Below are 18,248 nucleotides of genomic sequence, written 5' to 3'. Positions count from 1 at the left end.
TCCATATGTTCATTAACCCATAAGATCTCTAAACTCTGTTCTTTTAGGTTTTTATGGAGACCTCATTACATAGGCATAATTAATTGAATCATTACCCATTGGGGATTAATTCAACCTCCAGCCCCTCTCCTATATCTGGAGGCCAAGGGAGTGGGATTGGCAGTCCCAACCCTCTAATTACTTGGATGGATCCATGTTAAACCAACCCCCATTCTTAGCTACTTTCCTAAAGTTACCTTATTAATATAATAAAGACACTTTATTACTCTTTATTCCCATGGGTTTGTGGAGCCTTAGGCCAGGAACTATGGACTAAAACCAAATATATATGAGATATGTGTTTTAGTCATCTGACTGATATATAGATGCAGATATATATATATATTTATATTATATATTTATAATATATATTATAAATCACAGTATTGCAGTAGGAAGAAGAAAACAAATAAATAAAAATTGAAAAAATCACATGAGCCCAAATACCAGAGACCAAGTGGGGCCAAAGTCAAAAGTTAAGTGTTCTGAAAATGGTTTCAAGCTGAGAGGAAAAACACAAATTGGTGGTACTACCAATAAGATAGACTTTTTAGTATCTCAGAGAGAAGTTTTATGCTCCCAATAGACCATTCTGGAGACAGCAGGAAAAAATAATGGAGAACAGCACTGGAGAAGGTAACGAATGGACTAAGGACACTGGGTCTAGAATAATATAGTAAGGAAATGTTGGATGTACAATTTTTAAATAAAAACAAGGCTTAGGCTTTTGTAGAAAAAATATATATATATAAATTTTATTTTAACATGAACTTGTTGTAGGCAGTTAGACACACATGAGCAGAGCAAGGATGGTGGGCCAGGTACAGAAGGTCACCAGGGCAGAAAGCCCCAGAGATCTAGCAGTGGACAATTGTAGGGTGGGACCTTGCCCTAGGGTGAACTTTCCTCCGCTAGCATATCCCTGGTCTTACAGTTTGGACCCCCTGATCTTTCTTCCCTAGAGATAACATCTAGGCCTCAGTTGCATTTCAGCTCCAGGCCCAGAAAAGCAACAAAACCAGTCACAGCTGACCTCAGGACCAGTTGCATTGAATAGTGCCCCCCTGCCCTGATGTTGTCCAGTCAAATCAGTGGAGACCACAACTCTGAAAGGACACACCTGAAAAACTGCTAAATATTCTATTGAGATCTTCTACTAGGGCCTCCCCTAAAATCTCCACCCTTACAACGATTAGGACTGAGAACCCAGAGCGCTCTCCCTCCCAGGAGCACAGGGAGCACACCTATGCCTTCCCCTTCTACCTCCCTCCTCTCTCTCCCCCAGGTCTGTTACCATTACCTTCCTCATGCCCAAGCTCCTAGGGCCCTCCCTTTACCTCTGTAACTTGTTTCCTAAGCCCATTTCTTCTAGGAATTACTTCTTCTACCTCTGTGATTTTATAAATAAATAAATAAATTTATAAATAAATGTTCTCTTATAGTTTGAGTCTTGACTCTGAATTCTTTCCTAGCCAGAACTCGAGGTTGTTGAACCCAAGTTGGGCCTGACCCCACTCATCTAACACCCAGTGCTGTTTCCACCACTTACAACAAACTTATTTCACTTACTTAAGAAATGAAATAACTGTTAGAAATGCCAAGCCAGGAATAATGAAACAAGGGAATAAACACTTAAAATGGTGATTCCAGGCCCATCTCTCACAGAACATACACTGTTAGTGGTGGACTATGATAGAGACCCTCAACAACTAAAATAAAAGACATTACAAACTGTATCCAATGAGAAGTAAAAAGTGCTTTAGGGATTAAGAAAAGAGATGTTCTGTTTATTTTCTGTTGAAGGAATTAGCACTATTGCTGCATAATACACCTTTCCAAATCTCAGTTATTTCAAAGAGTAATCATTTATTAAAGCTCACATGTCTGTGTATCAAGGAGCCCTTTGAAAGTGTAACTAGTAGGAAAGTAAAAAAAGTATAAAAAACAAGACAAGGGGAAATAAATTATGCTGCATTTATACAATGGAATCTTTACCCAGTGAGTGAATTAATTATACCTACAACTGTTAACAGACAAAAAAATCTTAAGAATATAATGTGAAGAGAAACTGAGTTTCAATGAAACAATTATATTACGGTAACATTTATATGCTTTATCAACTTAAAAATAAATATTATTTCAGAATACACTCATATACAACAAAAGTGTAAAATACATTGTTTTGATAAACAACTAAGATATTGTAATCTAACAGAAACTCCATTTCTTTAACATGACACTGTCTTTTTTCTGTTTGTTCACTCCTTTCCTTAATTATTAAGCCCTTAGGACATTAGTTTCTGATCAACATCAAACTATCTTAAGAACAAAGCCTCAGGTCTGTTGACTACAAAAACAAAGTCTTGGTCAAGCTAAAGATAACATCTTGACTTCAGGCATGTTTCAGCCCCAGGCCTATGAAAGCAGAATGGGCCGTATGGAACACCCTCATAAAACCAGATAGAACAATGCCATGGCTGACATCAGGACCTGACACAATGATCAATTTCTCCCTACCCTGATGCAAATCAATCAGTAGAGCCATGACCCCAACTCAAGTGCCACTATGATTAATGACTTTTCCCCTATTTAACCCATCCCCTGGAAGCCATCAAGGAGCTAGATCTTTGAGCACCAGCTTACTTATTACTCCAGGCTTGGTACCATTTCCTCAACTAATAAACCCTTACTTTCTTGGCTGCAAACTCCTATTCCCATTTGATTGGGCTTTGATGTGGTAGGCAAATGGACCTTTTTAGTCAGGTATCAATATCAGTTATTTCTATAAAGAAGGAGAAGGGAATGGAAGAGAGAATAATTGAGCAGTGGGAGAAAATTGAATATGTAATGTTTAATTAAAATATCAGAGTATACATGACAAAATATTAAGATTTGATAAAACTGGGTGATGGTAGATAGTCATTAAAATTTTTGCTATATTTTTCTCTGTGCTTACAACATTTCATAATAAATAATGTGTTGTGCATGGAGATGTTATTTATTCAGAGAACAATATTATTGACAGAATAAAAAGCTTAATTAACAAAGTTAAAGATGCTCTTTAAAAAACTGGCATATTTTCCATTCATGCTAGCACCACTCATGATATAGGCATAGCTTTTGTTTGTTCAGTGATACTCAAACATGCAGTATAATTTTTTAGAGAATTCTAAGATATATAGAGGGTTTAAAATCAAGTACTGTAGAAAATATCTTCCAGACTACTGCAGATGTCCTCAATTCAAACAATACTTTAATGAAAAATTGTGTGTAGGCTAGAGCCTGGAGCAAGAAAGTATGGTTTTATAGATTTGCATCATGACTTTAAAATAAATAAATATATCTCCCCACCTGAATAAGTGCATGTGCTAAAAAAAGAAAAACACTTTTTACATTTAAATATAACCATAAACTTAACAGGATGTTGGCTGTTTCAAATGAGGGAAAATTCTGTCATTTGTACAATTTAGTGTGAATATTGAGAAAATGCAATGGCTATCAGGCGTACTGAAGAAACAAAATTATGTTTTAATGCTTAGTTTTGAGAAGAGAGTGTTAAAGCACATTCTAATATATTCTTTGTCAAATAGAAACTTTATGCATAGTACTGAATAGATAAGTGTTCCTGGACCAAATTCCAACATGGTGTGGGCGATTGGCGCACACTGACAAACAATTGGACACCAGCAGAGTGTCCAAGAATTCAACTCAATTCTGATACTATCTAACTGGAGAGAGCAACAGATTCTACAGGTTAAGGACTCAGTCCTATAAGAGTGCTGCCCCCCCCCATTTCAGACACCAGTTACAAGCCCAGGCTATACCTGTGCTTCTGACCAACCAGCTATAGAATGGAGGTTCCAGTGACACCCTCTTTGGCACCTGATTCAGTTGCCAGTTGCATGCTCAGATTTTTACCTATACTTCTTATTGACTGGCTATAAATCAGAAATTCCCAAGATTCTCTCTCCTTGGGTTCTACTAATTTACTAGAGTGGCTCACAGAACCTGGAGAAATAAGTTACTTACTAGATTACTAGTTTATTGTAAAGTAATATAAAAATCAGGAACAGCCAGATGGAAGAGATACATAGGACAAGGTATGCAGGACAGGGTGCAGAGGTTCCATGTCCAAAAAACACCTGTATCACTATGAACACTTAGGAAATTCCAAGGATTTTAGGAGCTGTGTGTCAGAAACTGTGAATGAAAATAAATATGAGTAATGTACTTTATGCCCTGGTCAGTGTGGCTCAGTTGGTTGAGCATTGTCCCGTGCGCTGAGACTTTGTGCAGGTTCCACTCCTGGTCAGGGCACATGCCCTGGTTGTGGCTTGATTCCCAGCAGGGGATCTGCAGGAAGCAGCCCATCAGTGTTTCTCTCTCTCTTTCCTATTCCTTTCCTCAATCTCTCTAAAAAAAAATGTTGAAAATATATTACTTAAATTTATTAAACAATAATGATTGTTAATTATTGAGACTGATAATGTTATCAATTAAATGTTATATTCATGCTGCTTTGATTCAAATTAAAATGATTGTGTCTGGTAGAAATAATCAACATAACAAGTTGTCAATGGTCAACAATGAATATCTTAAAACATGTTATTCTAAAAATTGTTGGAAAAATCAATATTTGGACAGAATTTAGACTTAAAAAAATTGATGTGGGAAAATTAAAATTATTATGAAACACAAAAGAGCACCAAAAGCAAAACAAGGAGCTATATTGATACAATAAATTACCTTTATTGCTGGATAAAGGTACTAATCTGAGATAAATCTTTTTATCAAAAATTCAAAGTGAAAAAAATGCCAATATTTTTAAAATTCAAGAAAATAATAAAAATTTCAATGATTTAACATTGCCATACAAATAATATATCACTTGCAATTACATTTGATTAATTATTTTTTCCAATTTGCTTCAGAATATCCTTAAGAGAAAAATCTATTTATACTGAAATAATCTAATAAAATATTTTTATTCAAAAGATCCTCAGAAACAATGGGGTCAAAATATTCTGTGTTTAGTGCAGTCCCTGGAGGAATTTTGTCAATTTGAGATTTCTGGCAGTTGGAGGAAAGGATGCAGTAGTAAGAAAATAAGTTCAAAGAACAGGGACATCTAACAGTTTTTACAAGAATTTCCATGCATTACTGCAATTCCCCCACTCCCACTCCCCTTACTAATCTTCTGTATAATCTACTGTATCTACAAATACTCTCTGTGAGTGGTATATGAGAGAACTTAAAGATATGGGCAATGTTCCTTATTTGAGTAGATTATGGAGAATGCAATTAGGGGAAGTGACAAATAGGTACATTAAATTCAGAGTGAACCAGAGTTAGAAGTGACTGTGAGAATGTGCACTCTGGGGAGTTCATGGAAATGTTGGGAAAAGCATTGGATTTCTTATTGGACATAAAATAGTGAATGCAAATCAATTTTAAATGCATCTCAAAGGACAGTGTAACCTCTAATGATGTCATGATTATAGTCAGCACCAAGAAAATCTATCTACTTCCCAGAGTAGACCTAATGGAATCTAAATATGTAACTATAAAAATAAATAATAATTCCATTTTGTAAATGCATATAGCACAGCACTATATATGTATATACATATACAAATTTATATATATATAAATGTTTATAGCATAGCTACTTCTAAAAGAAATGACAGATTTCTCTATATAGCTAAGTCTCTTTCCACACTCAAATAAGAAAACATTTTAAATATGTAAAAGTTCTACATTTTATGAAATAATTAAAACTCTACCACTGAGACCACATCCCATGTGAGAACCATAAATAAGTGGAGTAGCTACATAATCTTCATGTTCAGGAATAGAACTAAACCCAAAGGAGGGTATTAACAAGTTACTATTTCCTCCTAAGAAGAGTGAGTCTCAGGCTTATCAATCCTCAGTGCCCAGACCTTTAATATCCTTATAATAACACAGAAGATGGAGAATTCCTCAATTTGAGGTTGGAAGACTGCCATTTTGAGAATTGAAAGACTCACTTCACATTCTTGTATACAGAAATAGCATTTGTTTTAGGGACAACTACTCTTTCATTCACTTGGGTGCTTCTTAATTGAACCTTCAGTTTCTACATAGATAAGACACAAATGTCTCTACTGTTTTGAGGAAAACTTAAGACAGAGGGTTTTGATCTTTGATCTATTAACTTAAATAAGTTTTCTGAGCAGATCAGCACTCATAGAGAATTGAGGAAAGTCTTTATCAATTTATCTCACTACCCTCTCAAAAACAAAACATCTGGATTTTGTAAATCATCTCTACTTGGTACATGTATATCTTTCTGAGGAAGAATGTGTGTTCATATTAACACCCATGATCAGAATTTGTTCTAAGAAAGACAGAGACCTGACCTTACTTTCACCTCATGTCCTCATGGAAAAACAACAAAACAACTATGTAAAGGAATGGATATGGACTTAGTACAGCTCCAAATTAGACTAAGATACAATGAAGGTCATAATTTAGGATTCAAAAACTCAGTTTTGATAAATATCCTATACAATAGGATGACTGGCTTATCTGTTGAATAAAGTTCACTCTGCACATTTGTGGTGAAAGACAATCATGAGCACCAGAAAGTTGGGACATTTCTTGGGAAGAATATGTCAGGCTCCTCGGACAGGAGAGGAAAGAGATTGGAGAAGAAAAGAACTGCATTTGTCAGAGGCACTAAATGAAAGTACATGGAAGAACTGAGATGTACAAGTATCAGGAAACTTTGATTGTGGGGATTGAGTTTGACTGCCAACCCTGTCCCCAATAGCACAGGGAAACTGTAGAAGCTAGGCAGGTATCCTGGTAAAAGGTTTGAACAAATTAGTAATGACAAGTAATTTTGTCTAGGACAATTTTAAAGCTATTCTGTGTGTTGTCCAGTCCTGCAAAGTTTCAGCAGTCTTCTTAAAATTCTTGTTCTGGTCTAACTTGTGCTCTGGAGTGAAGTTCCCTCCCTCAAGGTCAAGCAATGTCTGGGAAGAGGAGGCAGGATTGGGGGAGTCAAAGGACCTGGAATTGATGAAAGGTGCACATCAGAATGGCTGCCAGTGAAGGAGCTTTGTCTAGCCAAGAGCTCACTCACATGAGTCAGCAGCTGATGTTGAAACAACTGGATGGTGACAAGGTTACAGGATACAAGACTAGATCAGAGGAAATAAAAGAGCTTTTCCAGAGCGTAATAAAGTTACTTTTCTAGGAAACTTCCAAGAGCAAAATAGAGGTACCCTTAAAGGGGTACCACTTTCCCAGAAGGAGATCAGGGATGAATCACCCCCAAACCATTTATTTGGGGGGAAAGTGGAGATAATCTCATTTTATAGTACCAGGCTGGTGAAGCAGAAGCATATGGTTAAACAATGAAAGGTGAGCATAAGCTGTTCAAAGATGTACAGTTCCTTTAAACCGACACCCTTCCCATTCACAAGAGTAATTCTAGAAGGAATGGTCAGATTTTACTCTTGGATGACAAATGCTTAACAATTTCACTTAAGTCTTCCTTTTGAACAACCTAGATTTCCACTCTCCATGCCACTCACTTCCCTGCTCTGCTACTACATCTGGCATCTATCCTCAAGTTACCCTTTGCACTCAGGACAGGAGATTGTCTTCAGTTCTCTAGGTTTTCCAATTCCACTATCCCTTCCTAGGTCTGCTTCCACAGAGTGCCCTAAGAATGGCTTCCCTTTGCTTCAACAGTCCAGGGATCCTCAGACCTAGATAACAGCTCTAAGGGTAGCGATCCAGCCCAGAGAGAAGAACCCAAACCTAAACCACAACCAACCTATACCAAAGTTTTCCAAAGCAAAAATCTGAATAATTCAGTAAGTAATTATAAACTCCTTATTAAATATACTGATATAACTAGGGCTCAGAGGTCTTAAATTATTTTATAAAAATCAATTCCAATGACTGCATCTTTAGAAAGCCAAGGGATCAAGATAATTAAGAGAAGTGACTGTGGGGGCCAAATAGCCTGTCAGTACATAGGCACCCATAAACCAATCTTTCTATGACAAAGTCATTCACAAAGAGCAGATATTTCTACACTTTTGACAGAAATCTTCTTACAGTTCTGACTGAACACTCAGATTAATCTTAATGCTTAACTTCAAAATCTCTCTGAAGCAAATTTTTGACTTTATAAGTTTGCATTTCATTTTGGAGTCATAAAAGAGTATCTGATATTTTTCCTGCAGTATATTTTACAGTGGATTTGTTTTGTTTTATTTTGGGTTTTTTGTGGGGGGTTTTTTGGTCTTTTCTTTAGTCTGAATGCTCTTGGCTCATTTCCTCTCTCTTAATAGTTATGCTTTTTTAACCTCCAATAATCCTTATGTCTCTCTTTTGCTGTGCTCAAAGACACTTCTCTAAGATTGTTACCCATAATTAAACATAATATCCTCTTTTAAATCATGATAAATAATCCTTGCCTTAATTATTTATTTAGTTAAGTTCTATGACTTAAGGAAATCCACCATTAAAATGCAATTTGGCTCTGAAATCTACTGATAACTAGTATAAAAGAAATAGTTTTCTATCAGAATGCCACTATTTTAGCAACAAACACCAAAGCCTTGGTGCTTGGCTTTATTTGTTTACAAAATCCGTGCTGCTTATTGATTGATTTTCAACACCAGTAGGTAATCAGAGATTTTTCTGTTCTCTGCAGCCTGAATGGGATTCCAGAAGAGCTTCAGCAAGAACACAGACTTCTGGAATGGAGCAAGAGGCAAGAAGATTGTGAAAATAAATTATTGGTAAGGGGAGTGGGAGAAGATATTCTATTAAAATAAATTTATTGAACAAGTTATTGGCAAGGGTTGGCTTGAGGCCTTCACAAGAATTAGACTTAGGGGGTTTAGAAACATACAAGTTCAATATAAGCCAATATATAAGGAAACTATGTGAGGGAAGAAATCTAACTCATTCTTAGGTTATATTAATTTAATGACAAGCCCAGCCAGTGTTGCTCAGTAGTTGGGTGTCGACCCATGAACCAGAAGGTCACGGTTTGATTCCCATCAGGGCACATGCCTAAACCCAGGCTCGATCCCCAGTAGGGGACATGTGGGAGGCAGCAGACTGATGATTCTCTCTCATCATTGATGTTTCTATCTCTCTCTCCCTCTCCCTTCCTCTCTCTGAAATCAATAAAAAAAATTAAAATTAAAAAATAATAAATGAAAAACACATTAAAAAATAAATAAAGACAGTGTCATATATAGAAAAGTAACAGCCTTAATAACTTCTGTAATAATTAGACCTGACTCATAGTAAGCTGAGTTCCAAGCTCATGTCATTTTTTAAGGGTGAGGTAAGATAGGGAAATAATTGTTTTGTTTATTATCTACTATGAACCAGCCACTGGGCTAACCAATTACATAAATTAATATATGGAATGTAATACTTAAATCAGCCATTGGCATAGGTATTAGCTTTCTCTCTTTTATATAAGGAAACTCAAATATATTAAATGACAGCACTTATAAATGAACTAAAATCTAATAAAAATCTTGCATTTTTTAGCACTGAAAATTTAAAGCAACCAACATGCATAAAATGAAAAAAATGATTAAAACAAGTAGTACAAATACATACAATAAACACATCAATGTATCCTTATTTTAAAGGATTACCTTCCTCACATGTCTGTTACAAAGGAAAAGCATCCTCTCGTATCCCTCCCAAAATGGTTGACTTATGCCCTCTTGACTGATCCCAGGTACTGTAACCACTTGCTCCTTGCTAATGAGTTAGCCTTCTAAACTTCTGGATACAGAGTCCTTTCACTCAGTGTGTCATTGTGCAGGATAAATGCAAAGTAGGCCCCACAAGACTCATAAGGAGGTTCACTCTTCTTATTAAGTACTGGGCTAATTAAAGGGAATTGTAAGAGAAAAGGCTTAAACTTATTTTTTAATCACTACTGTTCCTATATTCCAAAGGAAAAGAACCCAATAAATTATACCACCCTCAGAAGATTCTTTTCTAAACATCTCCCATGCATCCAAGCACCAGCCATGTTTCTTGGGTGTAGGGTGTAAAGACAAGAAAGCTTAAGTGAACAGATAAATTAATTTGGCAGTTTAGTAGACTGATGCATCTTGGCACAATAGTTTATCGTACTTCTATGATATTAATAGTGAAAAAAAGCTTGTGATAAAAAGATTTTTAGTGTTCCTGAATATAATGAATAATGATATTTGAATATTCAAATATTTTGCTGTCAATATTAAAAAAGAAAGATTTATCAATGAGATTTTTTAGGGAAGGTGGAAAGCATTTAAATAATATTTTATATTACTTTGTAAAGTTTTTTTTTAAATATACTTTTTGTGAATTAATATTATTTCTCAATTTTATAATTTATAAAGGCTTTTGACATTTTATAAAATTTCAACATTCTCTGTAATAAGTTACTGCTGCTTCTAACTCTAATTATGATTTATCAATTTCTATGGCTCATATAACCAATTTTGTCTAACAGAATCTATTTTTTCTTTTAATATCTTGTTCTTCTTAACTATTTTAAAATGTCTTCATGTTCTCTTTAACCTCTTAGCTGGAATTTTCTTTTTCCTAGTAGCTATAAAGGATATCAGCTATTTTTAAATTACCTTTCTAACTTTTTTATCTTCTATAACCATCATTCAAGTTAATCCTACACATTTTTTTTCAATGAAGGTATTTATTTTGTTAGTGATTTCTGATAATTTCATGGTAAAAACCTATTGGAAGTTTCTCGTCCTTTATTGACAGGACTGTAATCTGCTTTGCTTTAGTTATGATATCCTTTAGAATACTCATGAATTTTAATATTTCCTCTCAGTGAAACATAATAACTAGATACTTTAATTCCTGCAAATTTGATTTATTGGAAGCTAATGGAACTGAAATGCTGTTGTATGTGATCTTATTATTTAATATCCTATATTTTAATATCTTATAGGCTCTAAGTGCAAAGCTTGCCTGATTGTAATAAAAGTATCTTCATGTGAGAGGCTTTAAGAGGTCAGCTGTTCTCATTTCTTGCTTTGGTAAGACTATAATGATGCCATATCAAACAAGCATAAAGCTACCTTATCTTTCTAACTCCCCAAAGAGCATTCAAATTACAGCTAGGTGGTTTAAAATCTCTGAATGTGTTATTGAATTATTTAGAAATTGATACAATAATCTCTGAAAAATTTTCACACCAAAATATCAGGTTAATTTACACGGCAGCCTATTATATTAATACTAACATTCTGAAAAGAAAAATAGCCATTAAATTATGCACTTTTTAATTTATATCCACTTGAATTTAATTTTGTGCATTTTACCCACATACCTTGTATTTTTGTATATATATCAAATATAGTATGTACCTTTCTCCTTTCAAATTGGTGCATCTTGAAGTCTCTGTGGTCAAGAAGCATCAACATTAAAAATGAGTAAAGTAGGATATTTTCTTCCATAGTGTGGATTAACAGAATTTCCCTCTTTACTACACACCTAAAAGTTTGATAGATGCTGTATTTAGTAGTCAGGGTTCTCCAGAGAAACAGATCCAATATGATTTATGTATATATGAAAAATTATTATAAAATATTGCATCATGTGACTATGCTACCATTGTAATTAGCTAGTTATTAATATTAATACTAGGAAGAAAGCAAAGGGAATGCCAGGCATTATAAGCGTGGTCATCTGGGCAGCTTCACCAGGAAGCTGCAACTTTACACTCGCCAGGGAAGCACCAGTCCATTCCCTGCAGATCACTAGGGAAGGGGCCCAACAAAGGGGGAAGATGGGCATCTGTGCAATGAAGTCAGAGTGACATAGGGAAGGTGCTTGCCTATCAGTCTAGCCCGGGGAACCATGGATTGGCTAGAGGGCTTGGAGCCACTGCAAGCACACAAAATCTTGGAAGATTAAAATTCTCCAAAGGAATTTCTCTCTCTCCTGTTCTTGCAGTTCCACATGCAGTGGACTGCAGCTGGGAACACAAGCTAAGCTAGCCTGCTGCTGGAGTGGGCTATGTAAATATGGAGCCAAAACTCTGGTCAGCGGCTCTAATCTTAGCCCTGCTGAAGACAAAATGGGACTTCTTCCTTGGCAGAATGGAGGGAGATGGGATCTAGGAAACTCAGGGCTTTAATTCCACAGAAATAAAACTTTCCACAATAAATTATCCTCCCATGGGAGCCTCGGGAAATTTTTATTCCTGCGGTACCCTAAAAAGCCCACTTCCACTGGCAACCAGTGGGGACACAAGGACCACATGGATAACAATTATAGATACTGGCAAGTTCAAAATCTGCTGTATGGGTTGGAGAATGGGTTCAGAAAGACCTTTCCAAAAATGCTCCACTTTGGCATGAGGATTGTTTTGAGCTGAAGACAATCAAGGTCCAAAAACCTCAGGAAGAGCTTTGTACCTCTCCCTTAACTGCCTTAAAGAATTTAGGTAGAGGGTCTGCCCTTAATTGACTAAAAGAATTTAGACAGAGGTCCTGGTCCAAGAAGAGAGCTGTCACAAGAGATACAGAGAGCTTGAGCTCTCTGTATGCTGGGCTTGGGAAACCTCAGCAGGAAGTTTGTTAAAATTTGTTAAAATTCATTTCTATGTCCCATTATCTTTGTATGGCATGGCAAACGTGTTTACCAAACATTTGTTCTTCCCATCTTCCTGTAAATTGTCTTCCTTCTCTTTAAGGCCCTAGGCCCCCACCCTTTTCTCCTTACTTCATGGTAGCATTTAAATCTCAATTGCTGACTATCTTTGAGCCTCTCCTGTCTATGTGAGGATCCTGTACATAAGTAATTAAAATGTTTTTCTCCTATTAATCTGTCTTAATTTAATTATTATTATTTAATTTAAAACTTTAATTATTAAACCAGCAAAAGAACCTAGAAAAATAGGTTCTTTCCCCAAAAACTTTTCCTTCCCCAATACTGGCAACTTAGAGGATACCTAGGAGCTCCAGTGATGCAAAGAATTTTGAAGGCAGTTTGCTGGAGAATTCCTTCTTTCTCTGGAAGAACCATCTTTTTGTTCTATTTGGGCCTTCAACTGATTGGATGAGGCCCACCTACATTATGGAGGGCAATCTTCTTACTCGAGGTTTACCAATTTATATGTTTAACCCTGAAACACCCTCCAAATTGACACCTAAAATTAATCATTACAAATGCATTAAGATATGTAATGATAGATGTAATACCTCAGATGTCATCTATTACAATGTTATATCAGATGATGGAGACCAAACTGCACATGTGATCTATGGTTTCCCAATAGTGGCATTTTTGTGGTAATCTGGGAACACAATCCATATATCTAGCTAATACCTTGGCACAGAATCTAATCACTCTATCACATTAATATCAGTTCAGATTTCAGATTGGCATTAACTCCTTACTCCAAAATTTAGTAAATCCATCAGTATAGGTAGAACCCTGGGACAAATAGTATCCCTAGCAAAGGATACATTTAAATTAGTCAATAGAAAAGTTTATTCTTTAGTTTGCCAATTATCTTGTAACTACACTGTTTAATAGGACTTAGAAAGAATCTAAATTATCTTATTTTTTTATTCTAAGTTATCTGTAAGGTACTAGTGTGTTAACATAACAGGCACATTTCCTTTGCCACTTTCTTACATGAGTAGCAATACAGGAGACTGCCTACAATGGAGATGGAGGGGAGAAGTCCCCATCACAACTGGGAAAACTCCCTTAGATAGTGAACAAATATCAAAAAGGACTTGTTACACTGTATGCCAAGGGTGTTTGGAGCCTAAAAACCAGATTTACCTGTTCTGTGTCTGAATGCCAAAGAAAGCCACTGGAGTGTAAGGGAACCTATGACCTTAGACTGAGCCGCAACTGGTCCTATAATGCATGAAATAGATCATGTAGACCATATGAGTCTTCCTTAGTCAAGTTGCAAAGTTGAGAAAGAGGTCCTAAACAATGAGATTGAATGTAGACCCAGAATCAAATAAAATTAAACCATTTAAGGCTATTTTCCTGAATATCTGACAATAAATGTTGAAATTCTCTATTATTATACAAATTTGTCTCTAATGTTGCAACTCAGAATGAGAATGAGAAACTGATGCATTTTCCTACTTTTTGACTTAGGAAATGAATATGAAGTTCCTGGACTTGTGCTAGGTGTTTTACTCACAATTATCACATTTACTACACACATGGAGCTTTGGGGGATCAGTGTTTCTGTTTGGCAAATGAAGATTTAAGGCTTAAAGTGAATAATTTAAATCACACAACTTATAAGCAGCTGAGAAGTGAGGTGAACTGGGACCCAAATGCCCCTGATTTCCCTCCTAAAACTCTGCTGTCTCACTCCAAGGCTTTTGTTCTGTCTTCTGCTGGAATCCGGCCTTGAATGAGTCTAAACTTTCATGCTGTGGCTTGACAAGATCTTTTTCAATTCTTGTTAAATGTTAATATTTTCCAAGCACTGACAACTCATACACCATGCCCAAGAACATGATTCCTCACTGTCTGGCTTTCTACTTTTCAGGCTATTTTTGCTTTTTCACTTTTCTCCAAAATTTATGTCACACACAATATCATATGTAAATGGAGAAATCTAAATGTCCATCCACATAGACAGAAATGAAGAAGCTATTTTGGTGACCCTAGATTGAATGACATAGGCAGACTTTTACAATGGGTTAAGATAGAATCATAACTGTAAAGCCTGTTGTAACTTCCAGAGTCCCAAAAAAGTTTATTTTGACCATTTTCCCCCCAGTATTCTCATTGCTTTTATGGATGAGTAGATTTTTATAATTCCTTATTTTGCCATTCCAGTTTTGTTACTGAAATGAACTATTTTAGGTATTTTTTCCTACCTGCTTTTCCTTATTAGATGAAACAAGCATTCCTAATTCCAGAGAGCTAACCACAGAACCTACTTTTTAATCAGTAAGCAATAAAATATTTAACTGCTCTAAGACTCAGCCCTAGATATAATAGAATAAAATGTTGATAATAGTATAATTCTATTATAATTATTTTGTTAGGCAATATGCATAAGTGCAAATATCCTATCAAATAAGCAATATTAATAATATAGAATGGCAAATAATGAAACACTGAAAATCTCATTGTATAGATGATCCTTTCGAGCTTAGATTTATAAAGTAGTTAAATACACAATGTGTACATAAAGCAAATTTTCTAATTGCCTCACCACTTCATTCCAGTGTTTTGAGTAGGTGGTAAGCATTATAAGAAGGCTGCCTCATTCAAACCATGAAGACAGGCAACATAACTTATCATGACCAACAAAATGATAATGAAAAACTTGCAAACCTAACCAAAACCTCTAAAAGTTTTACTCTCATGCCTTCTCTGTGAATGCTCTGAAGCTACAGTTCTTAAGATCTGATTTTCCAAAATTAAAATTTTTAAATGTAGCTGAGTTCACAAAAGATAATAGGATAAAAATGGAAAAGCTTCTTAATTGTTTCTTTCCAATATCAGCAGCCCCAAGACATCAAGTTGATGATATAATCAATAAAATTGCTACACTTTGAATTCTAACGTAAAACTGGATATTATTAAATCTCTTGATGCAGAAACTCTATAATGCACTCAACGGATTTTATTTTTGGCCTGAAATATAATGCTCCTTGCTTAACTAAAATTCAAAATACATATAAGAGAATGTAACTTAGCTATTTATATATTTTATAGTTCCCCTAAGTCAAAGAACCTAAGAAAATCAATAAATATAAATTGACCCCAGAACTCTAATTTGGAATCACTTTGTGAGGGTTATTTCTCATTTTTAATAACACAAAAATGGAAAGCTAAGATAATGGAAACAAAATTGCTTTAATGGTAATAAAATATTTGTAAATTAAAGAATATTCATTTTGACTGCAGAAGAGACATTTAAATAATTTAACTACTGTGAGTAAAATTAAAATGGGGCTGTAATTACTCAGCTTTTCAGCATCTCTTTCTTTATGAAGAGAAAAAACTGTAGCTGGTTTCCCCATCACAGATATTCCTATGCTGTCAAATTAAAAGATTAAAAATATGTGCCAGCTGCAGGGAGAATGAACCTGCAGCAAATTAACAAAATACAGGTGACACTTTTTCCATTCACTCTTTCTTATTAATGTGGTATCTTGCAAATATGTATTTCACTAACTCTGTAAGGATATACATGAGCAATACATCAGTCTCAGGTGAAGTACTAAAAATAACTCTTAAATCAAGTCTACAAAAATGTGGTCCAAAAGTTACATGAACAGTTTTCCTGCTCTTCATTGGATTACAACAGTACCCCCTACCCCCACCAAATAATCTGGGAATCTATGACTGTTAAGTCTAGAATCTAGATAAGTAAACAAAGGTAATAGTTCAAATATCATTGTAATGCTTTTTTTCTAGAATACTCATAGATAATAAAACAGTTTCAGAACAAAGCCATTCTTCAAAGAGTGAATCTTTTCACTATTGTCTATTAATACTCCCACTTTTCTCTCCACAAAAAGTATTTTCTTAATGGGACTACATCAAAATAAAAAGCTTCTGAACAGCAAAAGAAACCATCAACAAAATGAAAAGGGATCCCACTAAATGGGAGAACATATTTTCCAATGATACATCTGATAAGGGGTTCATTTCCACAATATACAAAGAATTCATACAATTTAACAAAAGGAAGACAAACAATACAATTAAAAAATGGGCAAAGGACCTAAATAGATACTTCTCCTAAGTGGACATAAAAATGGCCAAAAGATGTATGAAAAAATGCTCAAAGTCACTAATCGCCAGAGAGATGCAAATTAAAATCACAATGAGGTATCACTTCACACCTGTCAGAATGGCTCCATCAACAAATCACAAGTGCTGGTGAGGGTGTGGAGAAAGGGGAACCCTAGTACACTGCTGGTGGGAATGCAGACTGGGGCAGCCACTATGGAAAATAGTATGGAGTTTCCTCAAAAGATTGAAAATGGAGCTGCCATTTTACCTACTGATTCCACTTCTAGGAATATATCCTAAGAAACCAGAAACACCAATCAGAAAGAATATATGCACCCCTATATTCATAGCTATTTATAATAGCTAAGATCTGGAAATAGCCCAAGTGGCCATCAGTAGATGAATGGATAAAAGAGCTGTGGTACATTTACACAATAGAATACCGTGCGGCTCTTAAAAAGAAGAAGCTCTTACATTTTGAGACAGCATGGATGGACCTGGGAAGTATTATGCTAAGTGAAATATGCCAGTCAGAGAAAGACAAGTATCATATGATCTCATATGTGGAATCTAATGAAAAAAATAAAATGATAAACAAAATAGATCCAGAGACATGGAAGCATGGAAGAGATGGAAGAGTCTCCGAAGAAAGGCAGAGGGGGGGAGAGATTAACCAAAAAACTTTATGCATATATGCATAACCCATGGACACAGACAATAGTGTGGTGAAAAACTGGGGGGTCAGGTGTGGGGTGGAAGGGGTCAATGGGGAAAAAAGGACATCTGTAATATTTTCAAGAATATATATATATATATATATATATATATATATATATATATATCCTACTAATAGTGATTATCCTCTAGTTCAAGGGTGGGGAATGTCCAGCCCACAGGCTGTATAGGGGCCAAGAAATCATTTGCTTTGACCCTGCCAAGGCCTCACCAAAGAGAAGCAGTTCCAGCCATCCCATTATAATGTGAGTTAATTAAATGTTTGACCAAATATAGCAGGCTAATTTTTAAGGTGATAATTTTGTATGGCCTGTAAATGATGTTATAAATATCCAAATGGCCCTTGGCAGAAAAATGTTTCCCCACCCCTGCTCTACTTCTTATATTTTTTCCTTCACTTGGTCATTAGTTTTTTCTGTTCTTTGTTCCATATTAATATAGGTCCCTCTCCCAAATCTTTGTCATATGCAAGTAGCCAGGTATCACTATTATTTTAATAGCCACTTATTTCTATACTGTTTAACTGAATCTCTCTTAAATTTCAGTGGGTAGATGAGATCTTATAGGGAAGTAAAAGGATGTGTATGTTAGCCCTTATAGACAGAATTACTAAGAGGATCCATGAGATCTGATCCTAGCAGGAAAAATGTCTATCATCATTGCCTACCCACAAAGTAATAGTAAATAGA

This window comes from Miniopterus natalensis, chromosome 6 (assembly GCF_054644295.1).
Source record: "Miniopterus natalensis isolate mMinNat1 chromosome 6, mMinNat1.hap1, whole genome shotgun sequence".
In the NCBI taxonomy this organism is placed as follows: domain Eukaryota; kingdom Metazoa; phylum Chordata; class Mammalia; order Chiroptera; family Miniopteridae; genus Miniopterus; species Miniopterus natalensis.
The sequence above is the reverse complement of the archived record's forward strand: the minus strand, read 5'-3'. Positions refer to the sequence as shown.